General features: G+C 41.2%; 1 long non-coding RNA gene across 11 annotated transcripts in view; it reads left to right on the top strand.

Annotated features, from left to right (window-relative positions):
• LOC110256021 (uncharacterized) overlaps positions 1-24,198 on the top strand; it is a 494,788-nt gene that overhangs the window by 93,569 nt on the left and 377,021 nt on the right. For 2 of the 11 annotated variants that reach the window (XR_014825674.1, XR_014825665.1), the window contains one exon: positions 23,796-23,888. The exons of the other annotated variants lie outside the window; for them this stretch is intronic. This is a non-coding gene — a long non-coding RNA (uncharacterized LOC110256021). The remainder of the gene's footprint in view (positions 1-23,795; positions 23,889-24,198) is intronic. 11 annotated transcript variants of the gene reach the window in all.

Raw genomic sequence — 24,198 nt, forward strand, 5'->3', positions numbered from 1 at the left:
AGGCAAATGTAGCAGAACCAACCCTCAGCCCTCATGTAACAAGGGCAAGAACGATATGTTTGTTGTAAACTACTAAGAATTGGAGGAACTTTTGTTGTTGCAGCAAAACCTGACTAAAAACCACTCTATTTTTAAGAGCTCATTTGATTCTGAGAATTTGATTGCATCCAATTCCATTGTTTTTGAGCCTTTTGACATTCAATCAAAATCCATTGTGGCCCAGGGACTAAGCTGATCATCCATGTCATCTGCCCCAAACACGCAGCTTGGGATATACCAGTTTTCAGTAAATGTATGTTGCTAAGAATGATGAAAACCTGATGCTCATGTTCAGTGGCCCTGTCTTGGCCCTGGGAATAGAGAAAAAAATACTAGGACTGAAGGAAGTCTCTGGATGAAATGAGGCAGGTAGGGATAGGGGCTGGGGCATGGAACCACATCTGCTCAAACGTGAGAGAAGCCTTAGGAGAAGGTCTTCCTGGGACAGCTAAGCTGTCATGATATGGAGGCAGGTTTGTACAATTACTAAAAATAAGCAAATTTCCTTGGCACTTTGCAGCCAGCTGTTGCCCCTTTTTGTCTTATCAACCTGAGGCACAAAATCCCCTTTATCCTTCACATAGAATATTGCCACTAGAGGTATAAGTCTTGACTGCCTTACTTTACAGAAGTTATGCCTCAGCCTTACTCAAGCCACACTTGTCATCACTGTGACTATCGTTTATTCTATTACAAAAAATATCTCATGCTGCATTTCCAGTGCCAAGCATAGTATCTGCCTACAGTAGGAACTTCATGAATATTTGTTGTATATATAATGTATCAAAAACTTCTTCACCTTCCCTGAAAATTGGATGTCCTTGGACAGTATGTCTTTGCAATTGTCTCCAGTGAAAATGACTCTATCTCCTGGTGGTTTCACAGAGTGGAGAGGGTTCTGGATAGTCCTTTGTTCTCCTTTGTTGTTCGACTGTCACCCTTCACAGTTTCTTGCCAGGCTTTTTGCCTTTATATTCTGTGGCTCCATTTACACTACCTTCTACCAGATTCCTCCTGGAAATCTGCTGACCTCTGGCTTGTTCTTCCATCTTTATGAATCATTTAAAAATTGGAATCACAGCCTTTCCTTGAACCCTATCCATGGTTGACTTTCTTGGGGACTTCAGTATCCTTGCTGATCTCCATTTCTACAGGTTAGTTTCACAGTTCCTCAGCCTCTTCAAATCTGTGGCCTTCATTTCTACTCCAAATAGCAAATCTTTTAAGCCTCTGGAAAAATGGAATTTTAGCCAGTCAGTGCAGGAAGTGCCACTAGAGATCATCTCAATCAAATCCATCATTGTTCAGATGGGGTGACTTGAGGAAGGGAGTTGGTCAAGTGAGTTAATAGCAGAGCAGAGAATAGAAGCAGCTGTCTTTCTAGTCTGGGACTCTTTCAGGTGAACCAGCTCACCTCCCCATGTAGACGGTGCTTGTCTCACCGTCAATATTAAGGTGTAACCACAGAGTGTGTGACATATCCAAGAGTGTTACTGCTATGAACTTGAATCAAAATGTGTGACGTTTCAGTTTCAATTTAGAGATTATTTTCCTGCTTGCATGCTTGAATTTTCTTCTTGTTTGATAACTATGGAAAAAACAGAGATTTGGTTCTAGTTTAAATTAGTCCACGTGATTTTCTTAAGCAAGCAAATAAACTTTGCTTCAACTGGCTCCCTTGTAACAGATTAGAGTGAATTCAGTTAAATTCCAAGAACATTTGTTGGAGGCCTACGTGCCAGGAACTGAAAACGTAGTGCCTGTGCCTTCGAGGAAATTACAGATCAGGAGAGGAGGGGGAGAGGCAAAGAGTTAAATACAATATGGTGGAGGAGGAGGTGTGATGGAGGTAGGCATAGGACTCAGAGAAGGAGAGGAGTCACTCTTGGTACAAAGACCTGGAAAGATTAATAGAGGATGTGACTCAAACCATATTTTAAGGATGAATAGGCAGTTTCTAGATAATTGAGCAGGTGGTAGTGCTGGGGCAAAGGGTGAGGAGCCGGAAGGATGAAGATTAAAGAGTGTTCATTGGGTTGTGTGATGTGGAGCTCACAGGTATTCTTGGTGAGAGCATTTAGGGGGTTGAATTGAGAAGTGAATGATAGAGTATGAAAACACTGAAAGTGGACAATCTTCTAGATGCTTGGCTTTGAAAAAGAGGGAAAAGAGGGCAGTATCTACTAGATGGGGATATAGGAATAAGAGAGGACATTAAGGTTAGGAGATACTTGCTCATATTTCTCAGAGGTGGAGGAAGGATTTAGTAGAGAAGAAGGACTTGGACCATCCAAAGTTGAAGGACAATTTGGGAAAGGATAAGACAAGGACAATGAAGAAGACTGTGCTTAAGGAGTTTCTGCTGTGGTGCAATGGGTTAAGAATCCAATTGCAGTGGCTCGGGTTGCTACAGAGGTGTGGGTTTGATCCCTGGCCTGGCACAGTAGGTTAAGAGATCCAGTGTTGCCACATCTATAGTGTAGCTCACAGCTGTGCCTAAATTTCAGTCCCTAGCCCGGAAACTTCCATGTGCCATGGATGTGGCCATAAAAAAAACTTAGAGCAGAAGGAATATTTCTTCCTTGGATACTGGAGGCAGAAAGTCAGGATAATGTAGAATAGGATGGTTGTTGGTGTGGAAGTCAGGGGAGAGGGGAATCCAGGCTGGGTCACCTGTTTTGTCTGTGAAATAACTTTCTGTGGGATCATCTAGGGGAGAAGGATACAGGGAAGACATAGGGAGCTTGACATGAGTAGTGAGGTTTGGAACAGTCTCTGAAGGGGATAGAGAGGTAACTGGTTCCAGATTGGTAGAAGCAATGCTAGTTAAAGCACACTGAGGACTCGGCCGAATAGAACAGAGCCTGAAGCTGTCCTGGCACCAATCTGAAGAGCAGTGCCACCTTCATGGACTCCATCTTTGACAACATCTGAGGAAACCTAGGGTGAAACAGTCCAGTTAACTCTTGAACAGTGCAGTTGTTAGATGCACTGACCCTGTATGGTTGACAATCCATATATAACTTTTCACTCCCCCTACACTTAACCACTGATAGTCTGCTGTTGACTGACAGCCTTACCCATACATAAATAGTCAATTAACATATATATTGCATGTTATCATATTTATTGATACCATAAGTTTATGTCTCCTGTTTACAAGATGAATCATCTGTCAGTATCTACATCAACATTGTCTTTATGATACAAAACACTATAGATGTTATACATATTACTAATAGTAGGCATCAAAAATGAGAAAAATAGGAGTTCCTGTTGTGGCTCAATGGGTTAGGAACCTGACTCATATCCATGAGGATGTGGGTTTGATCTCTGGCTTTGCTCAGTGGGTTAAGGATCTGGTGTTGCCACAGGTTGCTGCAGTGTAAGTCCTAGATGCAGCTTGGATCCTACATTGCTGTGACTGTGGTGTAGGCTGGCAGCTGCAGCTCCAATTCAACCCCTAGCCTGGGAACTTTCATATGCTGCAGGTGCGGCCATAAGAAGAAAAAAAAGAAGAAAATAATGTGAAAAAGAGATTGATATTTGCTTACAGGTATTCCTGCACTGATAATGAAGAAGCAGTAATATGATTATTGCATGGTAGCCTGGTACAATTGAGACTATTCCTTCATGGTGGCTTAGCCTGTACACTAATGACTGAATCGTTATAAAGTTTTATGGCATGCATAATGACAGTCATATTCATAATACAATGCTGAAGACATTGAACTTTTTTTAAAAAACCACTTACTTCTGATGATAGGCTGATATACAGTTTCTCCAGTCATAACAAAGGAATACTGTAGGGCAATATAATTTTTTGAAAGCATAGTTATAAAACAGTAAGAAAACTAACACATTATTAATTTTATATTAAATATCACTCACCTTATACCTATATAAGGAAAGACTAGTATCTATGTATCTTTGATACACTCATTGTTATACCTAGATTTTCCTTAATTTTTTCAATATTTTTAGGCCATGTAGCTCATTGATCTTTTTCAAATTGTCACAAATCTCCAAAAAATTTTCCAATATATTTATTGATGACAATTTGTGTATAAGTGGACCACACAGTTCAAACCCATGCAGTTCAAGGGTCAGTTGTATTTTGTTCTATTGTGTTCTCCATAAATCAGTGTTTCGTTTAGGGTTTTGTCAATGCCATGTTTTAAGCACTTGATTCTTCCTTCATCTCTTGGTTCAGCTATTCCAGATGCTTTTGTGGTTCTGTAAATCAGGATTTCCCAGGACAGGGATAACAGCAAAAAAATAAAAAAAATTTTTAAAAATTCTCTAAATTCCCTCAGAAGCCACAGGACTTGATTAGCACTTAAATATGGAAATGTCACATTCCTAATAAAAATATAACCCAGAAACCTCGAAGTTGGCATGGTAAATAGAATTCCTTGAAAGGGAAGGGCAAATGGATCAAGAAATCTCAGCCTTTCCCCCGAGATTCACCTTCATGCTGAAGCTTCTCAAACAGTATTGTTGCCCTCATGACTGTGTTCCCCCAAGAACACCTTCTGCCTTTAACACTTGGGGAGCTATACAGGCTCACTTCAGAGATACCATGGGGTTGGTTCTAGACTATCATGATAAAGTGAATATCACAATGGATTGAGTCACATGAACTTTTTGATTTCCTAGTACATATAAAAGTTATGTTTATACAATAGTATAGTCTATTGAATGTGCGATAGTATTATATCCAAAAAACCCAATGTACATGCCTTAACTAAAAAACACTTTATTGCTAAAAAATGCCAGCCATCACCTGAGCCTTCAACGAGTTGTAATCATTTTGTTGGTGAAGGGTCTTGCTTTAATATGGATGGTGCTGACTGATCAGTGTGCTGTTGCTGAAGGTTGGGGTGGCTGTGGCAATTTCTTAAAATATATTTAAGAAGAAATGTTTTCTTAAAAATGTCTTAAAACAATGAAGTTCACCACATTGATGGACTCTTCCTTTCATGAAAGCTTTCTCTGTAGCATTCAGTGCTATTTGATAGCATTTTGCCTGCAACAGAACTTCTTTTAAACTCAAAGTCAATCCTGTTCTATTGACTGAGTTTATGTCATATTCCAAATCCTCTGTTGTCATTTCTATAATATTCTTGGTATCTTCACCAAGAACTGTTTTCATCTCAAGAAATCACTTTCTTTGCTCATGCATATAAGAAGCAACTTATATGTATGCTTACAATCAAGTTTTACCATGAGATTGAGGCAGTTCAGTCACATCTTCAGGCTCCATGTCTAATTCCAGTTCTCTTGCTCTTTCTACCACATATTTCTCCACTGAATCCCTCTCAAAGTCATCCATGAGGATTGGAATCAACTTCTCTCAAATTCCTCTTCATGTGGATATTTTTGACCTCTTCCCATGAATCATCAATGTTCTTAATGGAATCCAAAATGGTAAATCCTTTCCAGAAGGTATTCAATTGACCCTGCCCATATCCATCAGATGAATCACTATCTGTGGCAACTATAGCCTTGTAAAGTGTATTTCTTAAATAATAAAACTTTAATGTCAAAATTACTCCTTGATCCATGAAATACGGAAAGGATGCAGTGTATGACATTACCTTGCTGTACATGTCCATCAGAGCTCTTGAGTGACCAGGTGCACTGTCAATGAGCAGTAATATTTTGAAAGGAATCTTTTTTTTTTCCCCCTGAGCAGTTTCTCAATAGTTGGTCTCAAATATCCAGAAAACCATGTTTTAAACAAATGTGCTGTCATCCAGTCTGTTTTCTATTAATAGAGCACAGGCAGAGTAGATTTGGCACAATTCTTTAGGGCCCTAGGATATTCCAAATGATAAATGAGCATTGGCATCAACTTCAAGCCTAATAAGTAAATTAGCCTGTCCTTTGAAGCTTTGAAGCCAGTTATTGACTTCTCTTCTCTAGCTATGAAAATTCTAGATAGCATCATCTTCCAACAGAAAGCTATTTTGTCTACAATGAAAATCTGTTGTATTCATTATCTTAGCTAGATCTTCTGGATAACTTGCTACAATTTTCTCTCACGGATTCCTCATCTCTACTAACCTTCAGAGAATTGAAGGGAGTCAGGGCCTTTCCCTGAATTAGGGTTTGTTTTTTCTTTTTAGGGACACACTTGTGACATATGGAAATTCCCAGACTAAGGGTTGAATCAGCTGCAGCTGCTGGCCCATGCCACAGCTGCAGTCACAGCCACAGCAATTCAGGATCTGGGCCGTGTCTCTGACCTATACCACAGCTCATGGCAATGCCAGATCCTTAACCTACTGAGTGAGGCCAGGGATCAAATCTGTGTCCTTATGGATACTGGTTGGGTTTGTTACCACTGAGCCACAGTGGGAACTCCTGGATTAGGTTTTGTCTTAAGGAGATGTTCTGGTTGGTATGGCCTTCTATCCAGACCACCAAAATTTTCTCCATATCACAATATGGCTATTTTGCTTTCTTATCATTTGTGTGCTCACCAGGATATAGCACTTTTAATTCCTTCAAGATTTTTTTTCTCTACATTCACAGCTTGGCTGTTTGGCACAAGAGATCTAGCTTTGGCCCACCTCAGCTTTCAACATGCCTTCCTCCCCTAGCTTAATCATTTCTTTTTTTTTTTTTTTTTTTTTTTTTTTTTGTCTTTTTGCCATTTCTTGGGCCGCTCCCACGGTATATGGATGTTCCCAGGCTAGGGGTCCAATCGGAGCTGTAGCCACCGGTCTACACCAGAGCCACAGCAATGCGAGCTGTGTCTGCAACCTACATCACAGCTCACGGCAATGCCGTATCATTAACCCACTGAGCAAGGGCAGGGACCAAACCCGCAACCTTATGGTTCCTAGTCGGATTCGTTAACCACTGCGCCACGACGGGAACTCCAAGCTTAATCATTTCTAACTTTTGATTTAAAGTAAGAGACATGCAACTCTTCCTTTCACTTGAATACTTGGAGGCCACTGTAGAAATACCAATTGGCCTCTTTCAATATTGTTGTGTTTCAGGGAATAGGGAAGCTCAAGGAGAGGGAGAGAGATGGAGGAATAGCCAGCCAGTGGAGAAGTCAGAACACACATGTTTATCAATTACATTCACCATCTCACATGGGTGCAGTTCACGGTGCCCTTAAACAGTTCCAATATTTACAGCAAAGATGACTCTTCAGAAATTACCATGAAAATATAATAATAATGAAAAACTTGAAATTTTGTGAGAATTATCAAAGTGTGACACAGAGACTCAAAGTAGGCAAATGCTGTTGGAAAATTGGCACTGATAAAATTGCTGTATGCAGGGTTACCACAAACCTTCAGTTGGTAAAAAACATATTATCTGCCAAGTGCAAGAAAGTAAAGCATAATAAAATGAGGTATGCCTGCATGAGTTAAAAACTTATCCACTTATCCAACTGAGTTCTTCAAGGCTTGCTTGGAGATGGCAATGGGAAGATGAAGGCAATGTTGTGAATCTAGATCTTGCAGTTATACAGAACTAGCATGAGGCCCTCATGGGGCTCCTGGCCTTGTCAGCTCTCTCTCCTCCATCAAAGAGGGGACACCTTCTATCACACAGCTTTCAGGAGAATAGTTGCACTCATTTCTACTTCTTGATATTAGGTCCAGAGAGAGAAGACTTCTTTAGGGCTCAATCATATAACAATTGACAACCTACAGCACAGTGACCTCAACAGTCACAGGACAAGATCACAGATGAGGAACTTGTTTACTTAGAGAAAACCTGATAGATATGTGGTAGCAAGGGCAGCAAGAGCACTAAATTATTTTTTAGTTCTGTTTATTAGGTGCCTATTATGTGTTCTATGATTTATATGTGTATCATCCCTAATCCTTATATAAAGTTTGTTGAAGGAACATTATCATCCCATTTCACAGATGTAAAAAAAAAATGAAGCTCCATGCTTAATTGACAGTAGGTGTGTGGGTTTATTTCTGGGCTCTCTATGTTGTTCCATTGACCCATAGGTCTATTTTTGTGCCAGTGCATTGCTGTTTTGGTTACTGTAGCTTTGTAATATTGTCTGAAGTCTGGAAGGGTTATTCCTCCTGCTTTATTCTTTTTCTTCAGAATTGCTTTGGTAATTCTGGGTCTTTCATGGTTTCATATAGATTTTGGGATTATTTGTTCTAGTTTTGTGAAAAATGTCATGAGTAATTTGATAGGGGTTACATAAATCTGTAGATTGCATTGAATAGTATGACCATCTTAACAATATTAATTCTTCCAAACCAAGAGCATGGGATAGCTCACATTTCATTGAATTGTCTTCAGTTTCCTTTATTAATATTTTGTAGTTTTCAGCATATAAGCCTTACATTTCCATGGTCAGGTTATTCCCAAGTTTTTTTTGTGAGATTAAAAAAAAATTTATGGGAGTATAGTTGACTTGCAAAGCTGTGTAGTTTCAGGTGAACAGCAAAGTAAATCAGCTATACATTTACATATATCCATTCCTTTTCAGATTCTTTTCCCATATAGGTTATTCCACAGTGTTGAGTAAATTTCCCTGTGCTATATACAGTAGATCCTTGTTACCTATCCATTTTATATTTAGTAGTGTGTATATGTCAATCCTAACCTCCTAATTTACCACCTTCCTGTTTTCCCTTTGGCAACTGTAAGTTAGGTTTCTAAATCTTTGAGTTTGTTTCTGTTCTTAAGTTCTTTTGCATTATTTTTATCAGATTCCGCATATTAGTGATCTCATATATTTGTTTTTGATGTGATGTTAAAAGAGATTATTTTGTTTACTTTTCCTTTATGATATTTCATGGTTAGTGTAAAGAAATGCAATCAATTTCTGTGTGTTAATCTTGTATCCTGCTACAAGAATTCATTTATCAGTTCTAATAGTTTTTGCATGGAGTCTTTTGAATTTCCTATATATAGTATCAGAAAATACAATAGAGAAAAGACAGTCCCTCCAGCAAATGGTATTGAGAAAGCTGGACAGCTGCATGTAAATCAATTAAGTCAGAACACTCCTTCATACCATACACAAAAATAAACTCAAAATGGCTTACAGCCTTAAATATAATACATGACACCATAAACGTCCTAGAAGAGAACATAGAAAAACCATTCTCTGATATAAATTGTACCAAAGTTTTCTTAGGTTAGTCTCCCAAGGCAACAAAATAAAAGCAAAAATAAACCAATGAGACCTAATCAAACTTATAAGCTTTTGCACAGTAAAAAAAAAAAAAAAAAAAAAACCATAAACAAAAATGAAAAGACAACTTATAGACTGGGAGAAAATATTTGCAAATGATGTGACAGAGAAGAGCTTAATTTCCAAAATATACAAATAGCTCACACACCTTGACAATAACAACAAAAACAAAACAAAACAAACAAACAAAAAACCCAAGTCAAAAAAGGGGCAAAAGGCCTAAGTGGACATTTCTCCAAAGAAGATATATGGATGGCTAGTAGGCACATGAAAAGATACTAATTATTAGAGAAATGCAATCAAAACTACAATGAGGTACCACATTAGACTAGTCAGAATGGCCATCATTAAAAAGTCTACAAATAACAAAAGCTGGAGAGGATGTTGAGAAAAGAGAACTCTTCTACACTGTAGGTGGGAATGTAAATTGGTGCAGCCACTATGGAAAACAGTATGGAATTTCCTCAAAAATCTATAAATAGAGTTACCATATATATGATCATGCAGTCCCGCCTGGGCATAGATCTGGACAAAACTCTAATTTTAACACATATATGCAACCCTACGTTTACAGCAGCAATATTTACAATAGCCAAGACATGGAAACAACCTAAATGTCCATTGACAGATAAAAGGATAAAGAAGTGGTATATATATATAAAATGGAATACTACTCAGCCATAAAAAAGAATGAAATAATGCCATTTGCAGCAACATGGATGGAGCTAGAGATTATCATACTAAATAAAGTAAATCAGAAAAAGAAAGACAAATACTATAAGATATCACTTGTATGTGGAATCTAAAATAAGATACAAATGAACATATCTCCAAAAAAGAAACAGACTCACAGACATGGAGTACAGACTTCTTGTTGCCAAAGGAGGTGGGAGCGTTAGAGGAGGGACAGAGTGAGAGTTTGGAGTGGGAGTTTTGACTGGATTTCTCTAATAATTAGTGCTGGTAAGCATTTTTTCATTAGCAGATGCAAACTATTATATATAGAAGGGATAAAAAAGAAGAACCTTCACTATAGCACAGGGAACTATATTCAATATCCTGTAATAAACCATAATGGAAAAGACTATGAAAAAAAATACACGTATATATAAACTGAATCACTTTGCTATATACCAGAAACTAACACAACATTGTAAATCAACTGTATTTCAATAAAATAAATTTTAAAAATGAGGCTCTGAGAGATAAAGTAACTTATTTTAGGTCACAGAACAAGTGGAAGGTCTGCTGATCCTGAACTAATGTCCTCTGTTGTTAATTCTCACACTGGGGCCTCATGCTTAAGGTCTATACATGCAGGAGGAATGTGAAGTTTATAGATGCATCTGTGGTAACAGGGAAGAGAAGCCAGAGACATTAGGCATTGCTCAGAGAAAGTGTGGGGAGAGAAGGCCCTCGATGGGGGGGTGGGGCTGGTCCAGAAGAGACACAGGAGGAGAGGAGTCTAATCTGAATTCTTATGTGGTTTGCGTGGTGATGAAATTGTCAGTCTCCTTCTCCATTTCCTCCACAGATATTCAGTCAAGGTGACCTTGCTCATTGGTTGTCACTGGAAGGACCCTGAAAAGGGTTCAGTTCTGTATTTGGGTTGCTGTGGGATAAAAAGAGAAAGAGCGTACATGGGAGTGAGGAGCTAGAGATAAAGGGGACAGCAGACCTTGTGTGTTAGGAAGGTCAAGTGAAAGAGAGAGAGAGAGAAAGCGGGGGCAGCGTGGGGGTGGAGGAGAAAGAGGGAGAGAGAGAAAGGGAGAAATAATCCACAGTGGAAGAGTGTGAGGCCCTACTTGAGAGATGATGAGCTCCTAACCAAAACAAGTCAGTGGGAATATTGAAGAGGAGCCAGATTTAAGGAACTTTCCTGAGGTAGAACCAAGAATTCTTGGTGACTTAGGATGAGAAAAGGAGTGGCATCCAGGCTAACTCCCAAGGTTAGGGACTCTACGTACGTGGAAATGCCGAGGAAAATAAGATTGAGAGTCCAAAACAAAACAGAAGCTATGTTGTGTTATAAAACCTAAGAGCAAAAGAAGTCTCCAACACAAAATCCAGCGGGTGGAGCCGTGATTTTCATACTGACTGAAGCCTCAGACTCAGAATCCTTTCTTCATGGGGTGGCTAAACCGAAGCCCCATAAGCGCCAGATGCAGGGCTTTTGCTTGGAGGTTGGGGGAGGGGGCACCCCGCCTGCTGCCCCCTCCGTGCCCCCCTGCTGAGGTTCTCAGGAGTTCCCACTGATCCTCAGAGAACGGTCTGAAAAAATCAGTGAATAGAAGCAGCTAAGGAGGCTAAACTGTGAGAGGGTGCAGAAAAGAAGAGAATAGGAACAAAAGAGATAGTTACCGAAATATTATGCATTTCAGACTGCTGGTGAAAGACAGAAAGTTCCTGGCTTCTTCATGCCCCATAGCCAAAGGCTTTAGAGCCAGAGGACTAATTATGAGGCAAAAAGAAAAAAAGAGTGGCTAGCTCTTGTCACAAAGAGAGAGCTTGTGGAATTTTATTAGAAAGAAAGGGGAAGAAGAACAAAGACCCCTAAGTGGAAGATATGAACTCTCTAGGACATCAGAGAAACCCATAAATGTGTAAAAATGTGGCCCAAATGAAGCTTATTATGGATAAGAGGAAGCAAGGAGAAGTAGAGAAAACATGGAGAATTTAAACCAGGGAGTTTGTATAAATTGACAGAAATTTTATGGAAGTTTTTTTTTTGGGGGGGTGGGAAATAATTTACAAGTACACATTTTTGTGGCAAAGTATTCGACTTTATAAAATCTTCTCAGAGTGAAACAAGAAAATCTATGAATATGTTTTTAAAATGCTGAAGATATACACTCCTGTGGGGTATAAGTATTATTATTAGCATGAATATTTTTTCCTACACTGGTCATTCATTCAGTCCACGATATTTATTGGCATCTAATACCTTGTAGACATTATATTCCATTGGAGGATGCTTTTTCTCTTCAAAGAAGTCAGAGTCGAGTTGTGGAAATAGTGAAGGAACTCGGTCCCAGGTGTTATTTGCTATCAGTGGATATACATTAGGCACACTGTGAGTGGCAGGAAGGCTGGGGAGGAGGTGGATCTAACTGGGTTTAGGGGTGAAGGTGACATCTGAGTTGAGATTTCCCAGATAAGTAAGATGTAGCTGAGTAGGCAAAGGGGAATGGAGGCAGGAAGCAAATATGTGGATTAAGAAAGAGTGAAAAGAAAAACCACAATGAGACATCACTTCACACTTGTCAGAATGCCCATTATCAAAACGTCTACAAATAACAACTACTGGAGAGGGTGTGGACAAAAGGAAGCCTTCCTACACTTTCGGTGGGAATGTAAATTGGTGCAGCCAAGGTGAAAAACAGTATGGAGGGTTCTCAAAAAACTAAAACTAGAACTAACATACAACCCAGCAATTCTATTCCTGGGCATATATCTGAAGAAAACAAAAACACAAATTCGAAAAGATACCGGCACCCCTGTGTTCATAAAAGCACTGTTTGCAATAGCCAAGACATGGAAGCAACCTAAATGTCTATCAACAGATGAATGGATAAAGAAAATGTGGAAATATACATATATAAAATGGAATATATATACAGAGAGTGAAGAGCAAGGCATGACACCTAGAGGAAATTTAGAGCGGTAGGAGAGGCTAGAGTGTGTGAGGCTGAGTCAGGATGGATATGAAGCTGGGGGGTCATCCAAGGCAGCCCACAGGTATTGCCTAAGGGCTTGAACCTCATCTTGAAGGCAAAGTAGAACCACTGAAAGATGTGTCTGTCACCTGCATTGCCAACACTCTACCGCCATTGATTCTAGTTCACAGGCTCAAATTAACCAGAATCCAGCCACACTGCTATTTACCAGCTATGAGACTTTGGGTATATGTCACTCACATGCCTTCTGTCTCAATTGCCTCATCTATACAGTGGGATTCTTTTTAGTAGCACATTTTATTTTTATTTTTTTTGAAGAATAGTTGATTTACAATATTGTATTGGTTTCAGGTGTAGAGCAAAGTGATTCAGTTTTACAGATTCTTTACTCTTACAAGTTATGACAGATACTGAGTTCCCTGTGTTATACAGTAGCTCCCTGTTGTTTATCTCTTTTATATATAGTAGCATGTACAGTGAGTTTTTTTTTTATATATATATATAACATTTCTATGGGATCCTTGAATATCCCAGACACTCTGTATTTTTTTTTCTTTTTTTTTGTCTTTTTAGGGATGCACCTGCAGCATATGGAGGTTCCCAGTCTAGGTGTCTAATCGCAGTTGTAGCTTCTGCCACAGCCACAGCCACAGCCACAGCAATGCAGGATCTGAGCTACGTCTGTGACCTACGCCACAGCTCATGCCAATGTCGGATCCTTAACCCACTGAGCGAGGCCAGGGATCGAACGTGAAACCTCTTGTTTCCTATTTGGATTCGTTTCCTGTGTGCCACGACGGGAACTCCTACAGTGGGATTTTAATAGTTCAGACCTTATGGGGCTGAAATGAGGGTTAAGTGAGCTACTTCCCAATGTGGAAAAGTGTCTATAAGTTTGCTATTATTATTATTAGGGCAAATAAATTTGTTTCTATCCTGCTTTCCTTTCTGCTTCTTGAACGCTCATGTTCCCAGTGTAAGAAACTTGCAAAAAACACTTCAAATTTTGTTTTTGTTGTGAGCATTTTGGTCGAGACAGATTTTAATCATCTCTTTAACTTTCACTTTGCCCTTTTAAAGAGCTTGAATATACTCGGAGGGTAAACAGAAATCTCCAAGGCTGATTTTTTGGAAGCAAGTGCCACTGCCAAACTATGAGGATGATGTGGGGCCGATCCCTTCCCTGAGCCAGGACACTTGGTGACCATGACTGAAACACTGAGAGCTTTTCAATTTACCTGGTGTTTCTTACATTCATATGCCATTAAATGCTTATGGATTTTTAGTTTTTATTCTGATTTTAAGGGCAAGAAAACTGAGACTTAATCCATGTCCATAAATGGGCAAGACTTGATCCAGGTCCCCTGATTCCACATCTTGTATTCTTTCCGCTCTCCCACATCGGGGAGGAATTAAGTGGAAAAGCTAATTTTTCCTTTGAGGTCATGGAGGTCCAAGCTGGCTACTCACTACATTCCTTGTCTGAGAGTTAAGGGAAACTCTGGCCAGCATGAAGCTCCTTCCTATAGATTTTCCTAAACCCAAATGGGAAGATGAGTGAAACATAGCCTAATTTATTGACTAGTGTCCAACAAGTTTCCAGTAAACACCATAAGTTTCTGTGAATTTTCCAAATGTGGACTCCTCGTGGGTTGGAAAGAGTGGACTTAGAGTTCTTAACATTTTTTTTCTCCTCTCCTACCCCTTATCCTTTCCTCACTTTTAAGTTTTCCAAAAGTATCATTTTCGTGTTTAAGTGTCCTGATTTAGTAGCATCACAAATTTGTTTTGTGTATAACCACATATAGTCATTTTAAATCCTTTAGATGTAAACTCCTAGGATGCTGACTAAAGAAAGGGTGAGGGGATCTCAGTGAAAAATGAGACTGTGATAAGGGAAGCTTGTCAACCATCCAGGGGAGGCTTAAAAATCCCCAACAACCCTGCTTACTTTTCATCCAGGAAAAAAAAAAAAAAAAAAAAAAAAAAAAAAAAAAGGTGGAAAGAAACAGCTGCAATGTCCTGCTGGGCTGATTGTTTCAGGACAAAGCATCACCCTCTCTTTAACTTCCTACTTCCCATCCATCTCCTCTCTCTCTTCTTTGCAACACTCTTCCCTTTGCTTTTCTTCCATTCTTTTACCCCTCTCTTTAGTCTTCCACCACCTTGGATATTGTATTTCTTTTCCATGAGTCCCCACTGAAACTGAAAAAAAAAAAAAAACCCCCAAAAACAAAAAAAACTCTAAGACCTCATACACAGCTGTGAAAGAAAATGGCTTAAGAAGAAAAAGGATTGTCTTTTCTTAGGCAGAATAGGAATTTTTTTATCCGGGGTGGGGGGTAGGGAATTTAAAAAAAAAAAAAAAAGGCAGCAGCAGCTCAGGTCCACCTCTTTGCAGAGTGGCAGGTCAAGGTTGTATTACCACTCACAGATAATGTAGAAGCAACACGTAGACTTGAAAAATGAACCCTTCCTTCCTGGGTGAAACTTAGCCTGTCCCCCTCTATCATAATTATCGACAGATTTAGATTGAAGTGATTGTGGAACGCATTGTCCCTTAAAGATATTCAGGGACGTGACCACGAGCAACTCTGATGGAAAAGACTAAAAGCCGTGCAGTTCATCATCTCAGCCCCTGAAATGGCTGAGATATGCAAAAATGCTGGTTTGATCCAAAAGGTATAAATAGCATGCGAGGGGGGAGGGTGAGCTGGGCTTGTGGGCTGCTGTGTTGGAGGAACAATTTGACAGAGACAGAGCAAGATGATGATAACTTGGAAAAAGGATAATTTGTCATGATTACCTCTTCCCCCTCCTCCCCAGAGAGAAGAGCTTGCACCCATTGGAATTCATGTGAGGGTTAAAAAAAATGCAAATTGGCATTGTAGCAAAGAATATATACCATTTTATCTTTTTCCCTTGTGGGTCCACACTTTGACTGCTCAGTGGTGGCATCAGATTGTAAAGGTTCTGCTACAAAGATATGGCGTGTAGATAAGGTTCTTCTAAGGTTTTAGGCATTTTAGTACCTGTAGGTTCTTTGTCAGTAAGTGGCACTCCTGAATGCAGGCGCTTCTGTTTATGGCCTTTTGGGCACAGTCATCAGAGAGCCTTGTCTCTTCCACCGATTTTGGTACAAATGCATCTGCCTCATAAACTCGAATGGTGCTAACTGCTATCAGAGGTCTGAGGATAAATCCTAAAATATTCCTGGCAAAAATTTCAAATAGGCTGTCTACTTTTTAAAATAACATTCTCTGATTTTTTTTTTAATCTGATTAAAAAGTAGCACATATATAATGTAGCACTTTTGAAAATAGGGGAAAGTATTGAGGAATAAAATAGTATTGATAATTCTATCACCCTTTTGTGTATACGATAAGACCCCCTGAGGACCTCAGATTCTTGGGTCTGACCCACGATAAAAGAGGTATTTATTTTTAATTTTTTTTTCTTTTTTGGCCATGCCCATGGCATGTGGAAGTTGCCCGGCCAGGGACTGAACACATATCACAGCAGTGACTGGCACCACAGCAATGACAAATGCTGGATCCTTAATCTCTGGACCACCAGGGAACTCCAGGGGGTGGTATCCTTTGTTCTGCTCCTCTTCCTCTTCTCATGTTTTTCTTTTCTCTTCTCTTTTCCTACCCCCTTTGCGTCTTTGATTTTGGTTTACTATTTCTGTCTTATGGCTAATACCTGGGTCAGAAATGACTCTGGTGGAGGTAGGTGGTAGTTTCTTTATGCCAAAACTTGATGGGCCACAGGAATATGTTATAGAAAAATGACTCTATTTATTTGCCAAGATATGGGCACTCTAGAACCGTGTTTGTGGATTCCTGCCCTATAGCGAGATAGCGCCTCCTCAAATTCCCACTCTGGGCCCTGAGGAGGGTCACAGCGGGGATCCCTGGATGAAGGCATGCGCTGAAATGAAGGCTGTCAGATTTAGCAAATAAAAATACCAGGATGCCCAGATGTTTCACTGGACACACTTAGATGCAAAAAAAAAAAAAAAAAAAAAAAGTTGTTTATATAAAATTCAAGTTTAACTGAGTGTTCTGTATTTTATCTGGCAAGCCCTTGCCAAAACAGTAGCTAAACCTCTAGAAAGGCAAGAGAGTGAAAAACAAAAGTAAGAGACCAGGGAAGGCAGGCTCATTCTGATTCAGTGGATTTGTGGGAACCATGTTTGTTTGTAGTATTGGATGGTTCCACCTTCAAGACCTAAGTCAGACTCTCTCCCTCCTCTATCCTAAAACTGTTACTTAATCCTGGTGATTCTGGTCACCTGAAAACTTTACCCCTGTCCCACCCCCAGTGTCCTTCAGGCCTTCATCACATCACCTTGACCTTTGTGATGCTCTGTAGACCAGACTCTGATATGTTCTCTTCTGCCCCGTCTTTTGCAATGCTCCTGAGAGATCGTTCTAACCGCCAATCTGGTCAAATCCACCCCTCCGCTTAAAATCCTTCACAAAGTTCTTGTTGCTCCGAGGATAAAGCCTAAACTCTAGAAAATCTGGCCAAGACTTTCCTGAGATGGCCTCTGCCCCCTCTCCATCCTCTGTTTAGGCTCCTCCTGACTTCCTTACTTTCACCCTAATTTTTATTCCCCAAATCCCTGAAAAAGATGTGTTCTTTCTTGTATTATAGCCATTGTGCATGGTTTTTGTTTTTGTTTTTTCATTTTTTTGTTTTACAATTTTATGTTTCACTGTAACTTTGTCAACAATACCTCAATAAAACTGGAAATGAAACAAAACAAAAACACCATTATAAATTCCACTCCACTAATTTCTACCGTGACTGTTAAAGATTCAAATTATATAAATATCTTGACTGAGCAAGGAAAAGTTAACAAAATTTTTGTGCTTTTCTGTCTCTTCGATGAAATCAAAAGTCAATGTACTTTGTGTTATCTGTTACTTATATCATCACTAGCTTTTGAATTTTCATCCCATATACCCTTTTTTTGTACAACAATCATCACAACCAAATTTTATAGCATTCCCATCCCACACCCCCAGCACATTCCCCCACCCCCCAACCTATCTCATTTGGAAACCGTAAGTGTACATGTTTTTTTTGATTCATGCAAGAAACATTTCCTTCTGTTCTGCTGAGAGCTAGGCACTGTGCATGGTGCTGAATCCATAGAGATGAAGAAGACATGGGTCCTACCTTCATGGGGACCTAGACCAAGGCCTCAATGCTCAAATGCATCCAGGGTTGGGCTGCTATATGAAGGAGGGCAGAGAGCTGGGTCAATGTGGCGTCCTTGCCTATTCTACCTTGTCCACTTCCGGTAGAAACAGGAATGTAAGAAACATTTTTCTTTTTCTTTTTTTTTTGTCTTTTTGCTATTTCTTGGGCCGTGGGAGAGTGGCATATGGAGGTTCCCAAGCTAGGGGTCCAATTGGAGCTGCAGCCACCGGCCTACGCCAGAGCCACAGCAACGCGGGATCCGAGCCGCGTCTGCAACCTACACCACAGCTCACGGCAACGCCGGATCGTTAACCCACTGAGCAAGGGCAGGGACTGAACCTGCAACCTCATGGTTCCTAGTCGGATTCGTTAACCACTGCACCATGACGGGAACTCCTGCTTTTTCTTGAATTCTGTTGTTAGAAAGACAACATCACAAGCTCCGTGATGAACAGCACCTGACTCCAACCTCAGTGCTAGGGACACAAGAGGAGCGGTGAGGAGTGGGGCAAATCAGGCCCAGTTTAAAGGAGCAATCATGCTCAGTTCTAGCCAACTGTTACTAGAGGGAATTTCAAGAGAAGTCAGAAATCTGAATTTTCATGTGAAACCTTCATCGTGGGCCGTAATGAACAACAGCAACAAAGGCATCAACATCAAACCCACAAAATTGTGGGACATAACCATATATGTCCACGGATTTGCTCTTCCTCTTGGTCCTCTAATGTCGAAGCTCTGAGTGTTCCAATTGCCTGATTCACTCATCAAATCGCCTTTACTTGCAAAACACTTACTTATCCTTTAGGCGTCAGCTTAGAAGTTACTTCTGAAGGTAAGTGTCCTTACCTGCCACTCTCCACCCTGCACTATGTCCTGTCTATCTCCAGGGTGTTTCCATAACAGGGCGCTCCAGGGAGGCCTGCCCTGCCCACCAGCATATATTCCACAGTATTGTAATTGCTTTGCTGACTGTTTCGTTTGTACTTGATACTAACCTCTATGAGGGCAACAGCTGCTGATGGTGTGACTTCTGTTCCCACAGTGCAGTATTCCTGAAGCATGAGCGTGCCTAGGAATTAATGGTCAAGTGAAAGAGTGATGTTTGATTTCTCCAACGTGCGTGGCTGTGCAGCTCACTTCATTTTCCCTACTCCCTTAGGACTTGGGCTGTTCATATACTTGCAGGATTTTGCCCCCTCTGCCTTTACCTCATCTTTATGGTCCAGGCTTTGGTCAGTCATTATTGTGCTCAGCTCTTGCTGCAGAGATGTGAAATGGGTTTAATCCTGCTTGCCTCTTGCCAGAAGGATTGGAGTATGAATAAATAGAAAGCAGATCCCTTGTTGGGCAGAAACACTGATGCTCGGGCATTGTCTAACACCATCCAACACCCCCTCCCCCACCAAGTCAGTGGGTGTCAGTGTTTAGCCCTTCTGTGCCCGGCATCCTCTGGCTCCAGAAGTGCTCCTTGATCTCAATAAAGTGTGCCAAACATTTGATAAATAAGGAGGATGTACTCAGAATTTTTATTATAATAACTACTTCAGATGAGACCTTGATATTATTCTAAGTCAGTTCTTCAGAGTAAATAATCTATTGTATTTTTGAAGAAGGTGAGTTTTTTTCTCTCTAAAAACTTGCCTTTGGTTTATTAATGTAGTTTGTGAAGCTCTATATGAAGTCCAAGGGGTATAAATATAAGGGGTAGGCATGGAGGTCAATATCTGTGTGTGTGTTTATGAGTGTCCCATGTGCCCCAGTGCTAGCTTGGTGGGAAATTTTATACTGGTTCTATCTAGTCTCACCTCAAACATGTGTGGGGATAACCCCTACACTACCCTTGTGTCTGCAGGACACTATTTTCTACTTAGTACAGGTGTGTATGTGTGTGTGGGGGGGGGGGTGTGTGTGTGTGGCCCTTCAAGTGCTCTGGACCGTTTCTGACATGGAGTGGGTTGGATGAGGAGCTGGGAAAACTCTTGGGACAGAGATGAAATGAACACCTCCTCTCCTGGGCAACTCCTGGGTGATGTGGAAGTTGCTATTGATTGGTCACTATCAGCAGATGGCAGTGAGGGAGCCAGGTTTCCACTTAGCTGGTGATTGATAGCACCTGCTCCAGGCAGATGTCCGGGGTTGTTCCATCTCTGTTTCTGTCATGGGGTCCCTCCTCTTCTCTTCTCCCAACCTGAGTCTTTAGTCCAGTCTAGTGGCAGGAAGAACCCACTAGAGAGTATGCTCTAGATCCTTCTGGCTTACACCTGAGTCAGTGGTGTTGAATTCAATATTCCTGTTGTGGGTAAAGAACCCGGTAGTATCCATGAGACGTGGGTTCAATCTCTGGCCTCAGTCAGTGGGTTATGGATGTGGTGTTTCCACAAGCTGTGGTACAGGTCACAGATGAGGCTCAGGTCTGTTGTTGTTGTGGCTGTGGCATAGACTGGCAGCTGCAGATCTGAGTGGACCCCTAGCCTCCTGGGAACTTCCATATGTTACAGGTCTGGCTACAAAAAGAAAGAAAAAAAAAAAAGAATATGCCCTTTTGGTTTTCAGGTTCCTCTGTGTTCCCCTTACCTCCAAGCATGAGGTAACTCATATGTGTAGGGACAGACATCCTTGGTGGAACACTGAAGAAAATCATTCATGAAGGAAAAACACACTAATGTTATTGCACTGAAAATTATTAAACACACTAATATTATCACGCTCCAAATTATTGTGAATATTATTTTGTACACAGAGTTGTATCTTATATCCCACTTGCTTGTAAATATATGTTTAAATTTGAATGGGGAGTTCCTGCACCATGGCTCAGCAGAAATGAATCCAACTAGTATCCGTAAGGCTCTATCTCTGGCCCATCTCAGGGGTTAAAGATTCGGAGTTGCCATGAGCTGTGGTGTAGGTGGAAGACTCAGCTTGGATCTGGCGTTGCTGTGGCTGTGGTGTAGGTCAGCAGCTACAGCTCTGATTCAACCCCTAGACTGGGAAATTTCATATGCTGCAGATGCAGCCCTAAAAAGAAAAAAAAAAAAAAAGATTTGAATGGGAGAACATTTCTAGGGGACAGACTTTTAAAGAATTTCAGTGCATTTGCTAAGCTGACCAGAGGCTAGACCCTTGAAAAGTAAAATAAGGATGATAGCTCCCTTGGTTTGCAGATGGCTCTTATATGTGATGTTATCCTCATGCCCAGATTATGAAATAGGCAGTATGGGTAGGGATGATGCTGGTCTGGCCAGGTAAATTAGAGGGTCCCATGGTGGTGGTTACCTGGCAGGAGGGGAATGCTGGTGGGTCCAGTGTTTCAAAGTGTGGAGTGAGCAGTGGTGCGCCCTTCCAGCCCGAAAGGCACTCAGGCAGAGAAGTTTGTCTTGCCCTCTTCCCCTCCCACAGCATCCTGTGTGGCCCTGAGAGAGGTTTGGACCAGCATAGAGGGAGGAGGTATTCTCACCTGAGCTCCAAACCTGCATCCTCAGATGCAGACCTTCATCTCCTGAGTTGAAGGTGCGCTCAGGCAATGAGGAGGGAGAAAAGAGGGTGGATGCTTTCAATGCAGCTGCAATTAAAATCAAGAAGTAAAGAATCATGCCCTTGCCAGGCCTGTCAGGGGAGAGAAGGAGTAAGTTCGAATTAAACCTCAGTTGATCTGAGTCTGAAATAGATTTAAAGCAGCTCCACGAAGCCAGGGCAGGTCTTTAAATCAAAATCGGGGCTTCAGGTTCTTTTTGTTAAAGAAATGCCCTTACTTGATGGAGCACCAAAACCTCATTAAATTGCAAACACTGGACTATAAAAGATGGAGAATGAGCAATTCCACTTAAACGCTACAGCTCTCCACACGTTGCCCCAGAAGGACAATGAGTTCTAAAGGTCAGGGTTACACATGGCATGGTAAGTGTTTTTCTCCTTCTAACACTAAACAGGCTTGGAAGAGGGCCAATGGGAGAGGGAGGGAGGGAGAGAGGGAGAAGAGAGAGAAAGAGAGAGAGAGTTACAGTCTGTAGTCTGCCTCCTTCAAGAATGGAAAATAAACTTTTTCCCCCCTGCAGGAAAAAAAAAAAAAAAATCCCCGAAGAAAAGCAGACAGCTGCTAACTAGTTGTCTAGCTGTCTATTTGTGGACACTTCCTTTCATCTTGTCATATCTTTTGTGCTGTTTGAAATGTTTGGAGCTTAAGAGTGGAAGAACGCTCAGTGGAATCCAAACTTTTATGAAAAGAAAGGGAAGAGGAGACAGCAAAGTTCTGACAACAAGTGTGTGTTTAGATGTCTGGGCCATATTCTGCTCCAGTACCAAGCAGAGGAGCAATTTATTTTTAGCTAAATGAAGCCCCCAAAACACTTCTATTAAAAATTACACAAGAAGATAACATGTAAGAAGCCAACCTATTTTGCAGGGAGGCTGCAGAGAGATACAAATGGACCTTAAGAAGGGTCCAGGAGCAGAGGGGCCTCCTCCCAGGCTTGGCCAGAGTCCCTTTGTGCTGGTTCATTGGAATGCTAATTTCTGCCCTATTGTCCCCAAGAAGCCACTCTGCTTTCTCTCTCGATGGAAGCCCTTTCTCACTCTCTTGTCTTTGGTGGTCTTCTCCAGCTGCTCCTATTAGCGGAGAACCTCAGGAGATTTTATTTCTATGAATGTCGTTTTGCTCAGACTTTTTTTTGGGGGGGGGATCACTTCCTCGATTTGATTTTCCATTTTTTTTTCTTGCATTCTTCATCAGGGGTTAGACCACCACATTACGGTTTCCTTGTCAAAATTAGAAACCTAAAGTGGACTGTCACAAGGATCCTGGGGTTTTCGCCTTTGACATCCATTCGGAGGAAATGGAGATTGAAATCTTAGCAGGAGAATCTCTTCAGGGACTCTTTGATTTTTTTCCTTTAAAAGGAACCAAGTCCTGAATTAAAATAAATACCTAGACTTCAGATGAGGCGACGGTGAAGCAACAGAGGGCCTGAGCCTTTGTTTCTCTGGCTGTCTGCGTGCACCATAATTAGGGGGAGAGAGCTTAGGGAATTATCTGCAGCTCAGCTTGCACAGCCAGTTTTCTTTTCAAACTGAATCCTCACCATAACACTCAGAAAATGCATTTAGAGGACTTGTCCGGGTGCCCCTGATTTGCGGTGACAATGACGGGGTAGGGCGGGGGTGGGGTGGTAGGAGCAGGAAAAAATGGGCTCTGCTCATTCATGTCCTGAAATACCAACAGCTCTCGTCGGCACATCTCTTGGGTATTTAATGCTTTGTACCTGGCATTGGCCTGAGTCGTCTCTTCTCTCTTTTCTACCGCGTCAGGAAGTAGCTGGTGTAGGCAGACGCGGGGTGGGGTGGGGGAATATGACCGGAAGAGGTAACACAGGGGCCAGCAGGGTCTGGCTTCTGCCACACCTCCTCTCTGGGCCTCATTTCCTTGTCTGTAGAATGGGGACAATCTACTTTCTGCTTGTGTGGATTCTATGAGGTCACGTATGCAGAGTTCCAGGGATCTGGAAGACACTCCAGGAATATTTTTGACACTATTCACCTCTATTCCTCCACCCCTGCCCCCAGAAGGTTGAAGTATGGGTCTAAACTTAATAAACCGTTTGATTTTGTCCCTTGAATGTGCTCTGCTTCTTCATGTCTCAGTGATTTATTTGACCCCGTTGCTCTTCTGACAGGCATGGTCTTTCCCCAGATCCTCCCATGGCTGGCTCTTGTGCATCACTCAAGCCTCAGCTCATATTTCAAAGCCCTTTTTGGACCTAACTAAGGTAACCCTTGGCTGGTTCCTTTCTATGAACCCTGTTTATTTTTTTCATAGCACTTATGGCTATCTGAAATGTTCTTATTCTTTTGTTTTACCTTGATGTATATTACTGCTTCCCTGTATCAGAATATAAGACAGCAAGGATGGGAACTCTGTCCATCTGGTTCACCGGTGTACTGCCGGGCATGGAGGTTCATATACTTTGGTCTGGTGCTGGCTGGGGATACAGCATGAATAGGATCCATATCCTGCTCTCCAGGAGTTTGCAGATATGTAAGCAAATGAGAACATTGTGCACAGGATTCTTGCAACAA

This window comes from Sus scrofa, chromosome 1, assembly GCF_054392235.1.
Source record: "Sus scrofa isolate SSC_HxYL_T2T_F1_AM1 chromosome 1, Sscrofa_HxYL_maternal_Yorkshire_Landrace_v2.0, whole genome shotgun sequence".
NCBI lineage: Eukaryota > Metazoa > Chordata > Mammalia > Artiodactyla > Suidae > Sus > Sus scrofa.